The following is a 10829-nucleotide window of genomic DNA, read 5'->3' as shown; positions in this document are numbered from 1 at the left end:
ACAAGAAGAGCAACAATCTTAAGGAAATTATTATACTATTGGTATTTCTTGTATTCTACTGATTGAGGGAAACAACTCATGGAAGTAGAAGATTAATGCACTACTTCTTCAGAATTCAGTGCCTTGTTTAGCAAGATCGAATTGAGAATGTACCAGCAAAAACTGGTGGTATTCCGGTTAAAGATTACAATAGGTAACCTTCTTATTATTTATCTAAGGAGAAAAATAGTTTCTAAAAGTTAACTCTTTTGAAATTTATCATGTGTGTCTTTGGAAAAAGATCTGCAAACCATATGTTCTTGAATGAATTTTCCTTGGCAAATAGTGTTGCCTTTAAAATTCTGTAGTTTGCAGAATGAGAGATGCAAATTTTTGTTTGATAAAATAGTATGTCAAAATGTTATAGTTGGAAGACTATTTGAAAAGAAAAGCATTTCTATGTGATAATCGAAGAATATGTTTTATTCTGTTTGGAGAAAAAAATCTTTTGTAGTTTTATACTCATTGTGAATTTGATTGTGTCTGATTTTTGTAGAGTAAAAACTTTTGTAGTTTTCTACTCTGGATAAATAAGAATATGCAATTGGTTCGATGAATATTAAAACTTCACCTAATAAGTTAGTGTTGTACTTTCTGTTTTCTATAAACTTCACTGTTACATAGAAAAAATTGTACAAAAGTTTTTGTCTTTATTATTAGTATTCTAAATACTAAGTGGTATGTCTAATTGTGATAGAAAAAAGACAGGTGACTTAAAATGTGTGATATTGTGTCTGCAATAGGTGCCTCTATGAAAGGAAATTTGACATTATGTAAAGATTGTCAAAAAGAATTGAAGCACTATAATTCTTTCGTAGAATAATATTTCCAAAAGAGGTTTCATGCTGTCATTGATAGTCTGGGAAAATATGAAGAAAAAATATTTTCAACTATTTGAAAAATATTTTTGAGATCATATGTAAAATGTGGGGGGGCTCTTTGCTTATGACAAAGATAAAATTAGACTTAGTATCTAATTTAAATTTTGAAGCAAAAGATATGAAATTCAGTGATACTTTTGTATTATGTTAGACCCCACAAAATTTTTTGGAGTATATTTGATATTGTGGTTGTTGAGTTTCTCTTTTACTAGTACATGGTGTGACTAGTATGAAACTACCAAATTATATATATACTTGTTCAAAAGAATTGTGTTCTTTTATGAAAAAGTGTCACTTAAAATGTTGTGATTTTTCATGACAAGATATGTCTATTAAAATAAAAGTATTTGTATAGACGTGAATATTGGTGAATAGTCATGTGTCATGTTTTGTAAAAGAAGCATTTTGGACTATATTGCCTTTATTGGACTCGATGAATCTGTTTTCATGGGTAGTTCTATAACAATTAAATTGAAAGTTATGGAAAGTTCCTTCTGAAAAGGATATTTGACAAGGTGATGACTCTAAACAATATTTGTATCACACAAAATTGTAAGAAGTAGGAACAAAATATTTGTGAGAAAAAGCTACCTCACGGAGAGCTTTTCAAACTCAATATTTTTATTTGTTCTTACTTGCTTGAGTCAGACTATTTGTGACATGAACGTTGGGGATATGTCAATTATAAAACCTTGCAAGGAAAACTGATCAACTTAGAAGTTTTGTCTAACTTTGAGTGCAATAAATAAAAATGTCAGATTTGTGTGGAATCTAAGTATGCTGAGCATTCTTATAAATCTCTTGAAAGAAATTCTAATCCGTTAAGGTTGATTTACACTGACATTTGTGATATGAAGTCAACACCATCTCGTGGTGGGAATAAGTATCTCATAACTTTCATTGACAATTGCATTAGAAACGACTATGTCTATTTGCTGAATGGTAAGCGTGAAGCAATAGAATATTGAAGTTGAAAATCAGTTGGGAAAAAGATAAGAAGTGATAGGGATGGAGAGTATAAATCTCCTTGTGCAGAAATATGTTTGGAAAGTGGAATTATCCATCAAACTACTGCCCCATTCACCTCAATCTATTGGAATTGAATAATGAAAAAAAAAACGAACTTTGAAGGAAATGATGGCTACACTACTTATAAGTTCAGGTTTACCACAAAACTTGTGTGGAGAAGCTATCCTTACAGCAAAAGGGAACAACAAAAAGTTTTGTCTTTTCAGAAAGAAAGCTAAAAAAAGTTTTGTTTGTTCGGGACACAATCTATTCCATATGAGAAATAGAAAGGAAGGAAATCCAACTTTGAAATATATCAAAGTGTGGGGTGTCTAGCCAAAGTCCAAGTTCTTGTTCCTAAAAGGATTAAAATAGGACTTAAGACTGTGGATTCTAAAATTAGACTTGAGTAGTCTAGTGAATGGTCTAAAAGTCCTTGGAAAGAACAAAAGGATAAACTCTTAATAAAGAGATTCAGAGGTGTAATAAATGTCAAAGGAAATCTATTTCCTTCGAATTTAATTTTATAACATTTCCTATGTCTTATGTGCTTTTGGAAAGATGGTGTCAACAGTGAGATTGGTTCAATCTTGAACAATGTTATTGGAAGTTGGTTGATCTTCCTCCAGGAAATAAACCTTTGGGTTCAAAGTGAATCTTCAAAAGGAAAATGAAAGTTGATGGAACTGTTGACTAATATAAAGCAAGATTTTTTGTCAAAGGCTTTAGACAAAAACAAGGTCTTGATCTTGTTGACATATACTCGTCAGTAACTAGAATTACATTCATTCTGATATTAATATTATTAGCTGCGGTATATGACCTCCAAATTCATCAAATGAATGTGAAAACAAATGGAGAATTGGAGGAAAAAAATTACATGAAACAAATCGAGGGTTTTGTAGCTCCTGTTAAAGAAAAAAAAGTGTGCGAACTTGTTAAGTCACTTTATGGACTAAAACAAGCACCCAAACAATGACATAAGAAAGTTGACCAAACCATGTTGGCAAATGGATTTAAGAATGATGGAAGTGATAAATGTGTTTACATTAAAATCACAAGGTCATTGTTTATTTATATATTTGTGACATGTTGATCATCAGTAGACACTAATGACATAAATGTTAATAAACATATGCTAGAAAGCAACTTTGATATGAAAGATCTTGGAGTTGTTGATGCGATCTTAGGTATAAGAATCCTTAGAACTCAATAATGTTTAGCATTGTCACGGTCTCATTACATTAAAAAGATACTTGACTAGTTCAAATATTTGGATTTTAATATTGTCAAGACTCCAATAAATGTGAGTTTTGCACTTCAAAAGAATGAAGGCAAAAGTTACTCACAATTGGATCGTGCTAGAGTTTTGGGAAGTATGATGTATATTAGAAAGTGTACGCGATCAGATATAGCATGTGATATTAATAAACTGAGTCGGTTCACGAGTAATCTCAATCGAACTCATTGGATGACAATAAAAAAGTTTTGGGGTATTTAAAACATACTCAAAACTATGTCTTGCATTATAACAATATACAACAGTATTGAAAGGATATAGTGATGCAAATTGGATCACCGGGATCAAATGAAGTAAAATCCACGAGTGGATATGTATTTACTCTTGGTGGAGGAGCAGTCTTTTGGAAATATTCCAAAAAGACATGTATTGCTAGCTCTACAATAATCTCTGAGCTAGGTGCTCTAGATAAAGCCGGTGAATAAGTTGAAAGACTCCAGAATTTCTTGATAGATATTCTTTTTTGGCCCAAACCTTTGGCATCAATATGAATACACTTTGATTGTCAAGATGCAAAAGGTAGGGCATGGAGCATGATGTATAACAGAAAGTCTCGTCATATAAGAAGTAGACATAATACCGTTAGAAAATTACTCTCTAGTGGAATTATCACAATTGACTATGTAAAGTCAAAGGATAATGTGTCGGATCCAATTACAAAAAGTCCTAACTAAAGAGAAAGTTGAAAGATCATCTAAGGGAATGGGTTTACGGCTTAGGACAAGTCATCATGGCGGTAACTCTACCTAGCAGACTGGAGATCCCAAAAGCTAGGTTCAAGGAGAAAAACAAAGTTGTGACTGACGGTTCGGCATTGTCAACAAACTTAGTCCGTTCTCATGATGAAGACAATGCTCAGGAACAAGGATATAAAATTGATGCTTGTTAATGAGTTAATAAAGCTTAAAATTTCTAATGATTTGCTAAGTTTGGCAGATTTAACCAAATAGTGTATCTACTCGATAACACGATTAGAAATGACCTATGTGAGTGTGAAGTGTAATATAAGCCGCATCAAAGAGAATGATTGTCAAAAAGCCCATATCTCTATATACTCATGAAATCAGGAGGTGTTCATGGCTGAAACGAACACAACCGTAACAACCAGAAACGGTAAAGGGTTGATTGTGTGACATAAGGTTGTCTAGGTATACACCAAAGCTTGACGGTTCAAAGATATCAAATCTACCGATTAACCGAGTATATCCGACATATGTTCACTACAGAAAGTTCAAAAGGAAACCTACTTATCCAGATGCAATTAATTATTGCTTGTAAAGTACACACACTTGTCCGTTTCTTTGTCTTGGAGTCATTCCCCATTCATGCGGGGGATTGTTGGGTTTTAAAAGGCGTGAATGGAAAATGAAGAGTTGCGACTTTTATGAAGTGTTGTGACTTTTATGAAAAGTTGTGACTTTTATGAAAGGTTGTGCCTTTTCGAAAGATTGTGACTTTTTCAAAGGGTTGTGACCTTTTCTGTAAGGCACAATAAGCACCATTTTACAGTACCATTTGTTGTCTATTTATAGAGAGTTTCCTCTTACTTTTCAACAAGGAAAGAATTAATTTTCTGGACTTCTTCTACTACTACTAAATCTAGTATTTTAAGTGTACTTTACTGCCGTTGAGTTGTTCGCTGACACCATGGTTTTAGGTACCGATACACCGATGAGTAAAATCGTTTTATCCTGGGAGCATATATTCCATTAACCTCGGGTACTTGAGGGAAATAATTTCCTTAAGGGAATACTGTGCATTCAGTGGGCTCGATCTTCTTCTTTGAGAAAAATATTTTGTTTATTGTTTCTAATCTGTTTCTGATTCTATTTTCTCTACTGGTTTTAATTTTCTAGTTTTGAAAATATTCTGTTAACTTTGTTGTTTCTTATCAAGTTCTTCAATATTTTTGTTCTAAGTATCTTAGGAATACAAGATGAACAATACAAATTGTGTACATCACATGTATTAAACAACTATAATCTATAACAGTGCTACAAATAAGCAACTTACCGCAATCTTGCAAAGGAGAGTCAAAGATATCTCTTGTGAGTACTGATTTTATGAAAGCATCAATTCTACCAACCATATGAGCTACTATTGTGTCTCAATTGCTCACTTAATAAACCAGTTATTCAACACAATATTTCAGCACTGCTCCAACGCAAATAAAGTCACTCAAGTTAAATTATTTTTCTAAAAAATTATTATAACCAAAAAATAAAAGAGATAATTGTACAAATCACCCTTTAAGTTTAGTTTTGTAATACTTACTTCCATCATAGTTTATAATATTATGCTTACCTCTCTTATTTTATTTTTTTAATAATTATTTTCTTAACCTATTTATTATTAAGATAAAAAAATATGATTTAATTAAATTTCCCTTTATCATATATTATTTAATTTAATTATCATGTGTTTTGGCATCCTAATTGTTATTAACAGAATATTATGTGTATTGACATCCTATTTGGATTCAGTATTTCAGCTCAGCAAATGACTACAACTTGAATATACAACTTTTCAAGAAAAAAAACAAAACAATTTTCCGTTCAATTCTCCATGAATTAAAACGCCATTGATTAAATCATAAATTTTTTGATATAATTGAATAAGAAGATGTTATATTTTGAATGTCTAATTACCTGAACGTTTTGGATAGTGACCGCGAGTTACCTTGTCATTTAAGAAAAACACTGAAAAATAATCCAGAAACACAGAAAACATTTCTCTCACACAACTGAAAACAATTAATCTATTTTCCTTTATGGAAAATAAATTTTAAAGTAACTACAACTACTGTAATTATTAAACTTGATCAATTTCTAGAGCTTTAAAAAAACACATAAACTAGTCAAATGTATATAGAAAAGGCGCAATGCTCCAAGAAAAAAAAATTTACATCAAATTTAAGGGTACAATCTTCCAGTGATTTCTTCAATTCTAACGGTCCGTTTGGCCATGAGATATGAAATCATGATGTGAAAATATGAGATGAAGTTGAAATTTTGTTTGAACATGCAATTTTGACCTTTTTATGTTGTATATTTTCTTATGAACATAAAAAAATTCATAAAACTATTAAAATTGTCTCAATTCTTTATACAATCTTACCAAATAAGCAAAAAATTATAAATCACATAATATATTATCACAAAACTATTTTTTTTTAAAAGTACAACATTTATTGATCAAATTTTAATTCAATTAAAAAAAATTGAACATAAGTTGTAGAGTCTTTAATATAATTCTCCTACATAGTACGGTCAATCTTCCCACGTTGAACTTGCATTTATCGATCATATGACTGAGAAGATGAACCAACATTATTACTTTGAGCCATTTGTTGGTAAATAAATTTGATCAAAAATAAAGAATTTAGTGAATATAAATGATAAAGTAGGAAATGATTTAAAGTAATAATATATTTTATGTTGGTGAGAATAATCATTATATGAGTATAATGGTTTAAAAAATAATGATATGAACTATAACTTTTATTTACATATCAAATAAATGGTTAGTAGATATAAATGTGAAATTATTTTTACAAAATATAAACGTGTGAGTCAATTTTTGTATTTGAAAATATCAAATCATGATTTTTGGAGAATTCATGAGATGAAATCAACTTGAAATCGCATGCATGTCCAAATGCTAATTTTATCTCATGATTTCATATCGTGATATGAAATCACATGTCTACAAAACCAAATACTTTTGAGTCTTCGACACTTCTATGAATATCTGTGAACTCTTGAATTTTCCTATCATTACCATATTCAAAAGGCTTAAGTCATGGACAACCACTTAAAATTGTCTGCATAATTCACTTAGACACCTGAATTCAGACTTGTACCTATTGAACACCTCTACTCCTTCGAATTTGAACCATTTAAACATTTTTTGAACAATCAACTAAAAGTATAAAATGAGTGATATACACTCACGGTGACGTTACAATTTGACAAATTAAATAATGACATGTGTTATTCGGATCCAAAAATATCATTTTAAAATGTAGTATAATTTAAAAGAAAAAGAAAATTATTATTATTTAAAAATCTGTAAGCCCGACCCACCCACCACCCAAACCCTTCCACTGCAATCCATCCCATCTACTTCAACATTGTTCAAAAACTCCGGCAGCCCTGAAATCTCCAATAATTTCAATCATTATATTAATGCGTCTATATGCACTTCACATAATAACATGAAAAAGGATATAGTTTTGTTATTTTCTATCCATTTAGATTAGTATTTTGCTGCTACAATTGAAAGAAAAAGAAGAATAGATTTACTTTGAAATTAGAGAAATATACTTCGAAAAAGGCGTCAAGAGCAGATGGGAGCTCCGAAGATGAAGAAGTGTTAAGAGTTAAAAAAGGATTTGTAAAGTTTTTTTGGAACTTCATTGTTTTTGTCGTCGTCGACTGAGGTTCTTGTTCTTCTTCCCTCGCCGTAGTATCCTTATGAGTTACAAACTCAATGTTAAAAGCGGCCAGTATCGGAATAAGCTCTTTGAGTTACTTTTGCCCAGGGGCGGATCTACTAAGGCTCGTGAGGGTGCCACGCCACCCACGAGCTTCGGTCAAAATGTGATGTATGTATAGGTGTATATATGTACAATGTGTATAAATAAACAAATGGCACCCACAGAACCAAAAAGCATTGTGGTGCCACTGGTAGAGGGCAAGACTTTCCCCCTTCCAGACTTGGGATTGAGTCTGGGAAACGACTTTTTTTTTCTTATAAAAAACCTCGCAGCCTCGAATAGATGAGGAATTCAGCTTGAACAATGCATATTTTGAAGATTATATTTCCTTTTTTTTTTCTTAATTCTAGTTGGATTAGTTTTAAGAGCAACTTTCATATATAGCAAACATAAAAATCATATTTGTATGTTATAACTATAGTTTGCATAATTGCGCTCCATAACAAATTTTATGTTTGCTATGGAACTTTTGATTTGTATAATTCGCTAGATACATCCAATTTTATACAAATTGTTCAGTTTTGTATAAATTCATTTATACATTGTAATTTGTATAATAAGATCTGTATTTGTATAATTATAAGTGTATAAGACGAAAATATATGTATTTGTATATACATTTTTCTCTCGCTTTATACAAACACAAACGCATAAATACATTTTATACATTTGTATACCGAATGACTAATTGTATACCGAATCAAATGGCAAAAAAAAGAAATGTTTGCTGCGAATCACAAATAAAATAAACTATGACTATAACATTTAATTTGAATTAATAGTTTGTTATTTCATACAATTTTTCCTAGTTTTAATTAGTAATTATTGTTGACTAATTTAATTTATTAATCTTTGATTTTTTATAATTTGTTATTTGTTATTTGTTTGATGGAGAAGTGTTAAAAATAGCTTTAAACTATGTCACATTGAATAAAGATATTCTCTATTAATAATTTGATTTAAAAATGTCCTTACTATTAATAATTTGTTCTAAAAATGTCTCCAGTATTAATAGTTTGACCCTAGAAATGTCTCTATTGTTACTTTACTGTGTCAAAAATACACTTTTTCTAATGAACATAATTTTTTTTATTTTTCTAATAAAATTATTATTTTTAAAGAATCCCTTTCTTGTTTCTTTTCTTTTGAAATCCTTTTATCTAAAAAAAATAAATGGAAATAGTAATATTTTTCTTAATCTCGTTTTGTAATTTAAATAGAATAATGTCATGTACTTTTTAAATACATAGTAACTTCATCTTTAATTGTTATTTAGATATGATAAAATCCTTTTTTCCTAATAAAAAAAATAATATTTCTATTTCTTAATCTTTTTAAAATTAATTAAGTAAATATTTTTCTTGTAGCTATCGCAACTGTGGAAATATCATTTTCTTCCATGAAGTAGATAAAAAATGAAATATGAAATAAGAGTGGTGATTAATAATCAAATGATTTGTTTAGTTTGTTACATAGTAAGTGATATATTTACAAATATAAGTAATGATGCTCTAATTGACCGTTTTCAAAATATGTAAACTCGTCGAGAACCATTATAAATGAATAATATATATTTATAATATTAGTAAAATTATTTTTAAAAAAGTTATGCCTTTTGGATTTTGTGCGGAATCAAAATCTAAGGTTGATTTAGTGATCTAAGCAATGTGTCTACTTGGCATCCAGAAAGTTCAAATCCTGGATTCGCCTCTGCTTTTGCCTCATCATAATTCTCACAAAGTAAGAGTTAAATTGCAAATTTGTAACTTTGTTTGGCTTCCATAAATCAACAATATGACAAAGATTCAGGAAAAAAAAGAAAAAGAAAGAATTTTTTAATCGATTCTAGATTAGAAGAAAACAAAAACGAACAAGCAGAGGCGATGACAACGGCTGCTTGGTGGTTTGGTTGAGGAGTAGTGGCAGCAACCACAAAGAAGAAGAAAGATATATATATATATATTTATTTTTATTTTTAAAAGTCTAATTAAATATTTTCACGTTTCATCGCGCTCAATATATGTGAATCATACTCAAATGTCATGTAAGCAAAAAATGCTCAAATAGTTAGAATTTAGAAGGGTAGGATGTTCAATAGGTACAAGTCTGAATTCAGGTATTTAAGTGAATCATGCGAATAATTTTAAGTGGTTGTTGATGACTTAAGCCTATTCAAAAGCAACAAATAAATAAATAACATAGCAATAAACTTTAGCTTAAAATCGAAATTGAGAAGAATAAAAAATCTATATATCTATATAAATCTGAATCTAGAATCGTTGATGTGGCATGCCTCTAAGGGCTAGAAAAATATTTATTTATTTTGTGATTTTTTTGACCATTTTTCAATTTTAAAATCCAAAAAAAACACTTAAATATTGAAGATAGTCACAATTGAAGTCATTCAATTATAATTACTCTAATGCGTTGTCTATCTTTTCATATTCGTATGTTACTAATTTGCTAACTATAAAACTAAAGCAAATGACATACACTGCACAACATTCTGTCTTTTTCATTCATAATTTCCTTTCAATTTTTCTTCTTTTTATTTGAAATTGAAACTCTTTTTCCAAGAAGTTTCTTTCTTCTTTTTCCCTTTTTTTAAGTTGTTTTTTTTAAAAATTTTTTTTAGCATTATTAGTGTTGTCTCCACAATTATTATATTTGTATGTAATTTTCATGCCTGACTTTTATTTGTTACAATATGGGACAGAGCAACATATATACGATCTTATTTGTGAAAGGAACTCGTCAGAATCAAGCTTGAAGAATATCAATCATTAGCGATATATCACACTTTATTTACATGTATTTTTCTGTTGTAAGCTTGTATATAGTTATAGTGTGAATTCAATTTTTCTTCTTTTTATTTGAAATTGAAACTCTTTTTCCAAGAAGTTTCTTTCTTCTTTTTCCCTTTTTTTTTTTTTTTTTTTAGCATTATTAGTGTTGTCTCCACAATTATTATCTTTGTATGTAATTTAGAATATGGGAGAGAGCAACATATATACCACCTTATTTGTGAAAGAAACTCGTCAGAATCAAGCTTGAAGAATATCAATCATTAGCGATATATCAAACTTTATCTACATGTATTTTT

The sequence above is a fragment of the Solanum tuberosum genome, unplaced genomic scaffold (genome assembly GCF_000226075.1).
Source record: "Solanum tuberosum cultivar DM 1-3 516 R44 unplaced genomic scaffold, SolTub_3.0 scf00475, whole genome shotgun sequence".
NCBI lineage: Eukaryota > Viridiplantae > Streptophyta > Magnoliopsida > Solanales > Solanaceae > Solanum > Solanum tuberosum.
This window is presented reverse-complemented; position numbering follows the sequence as displayed.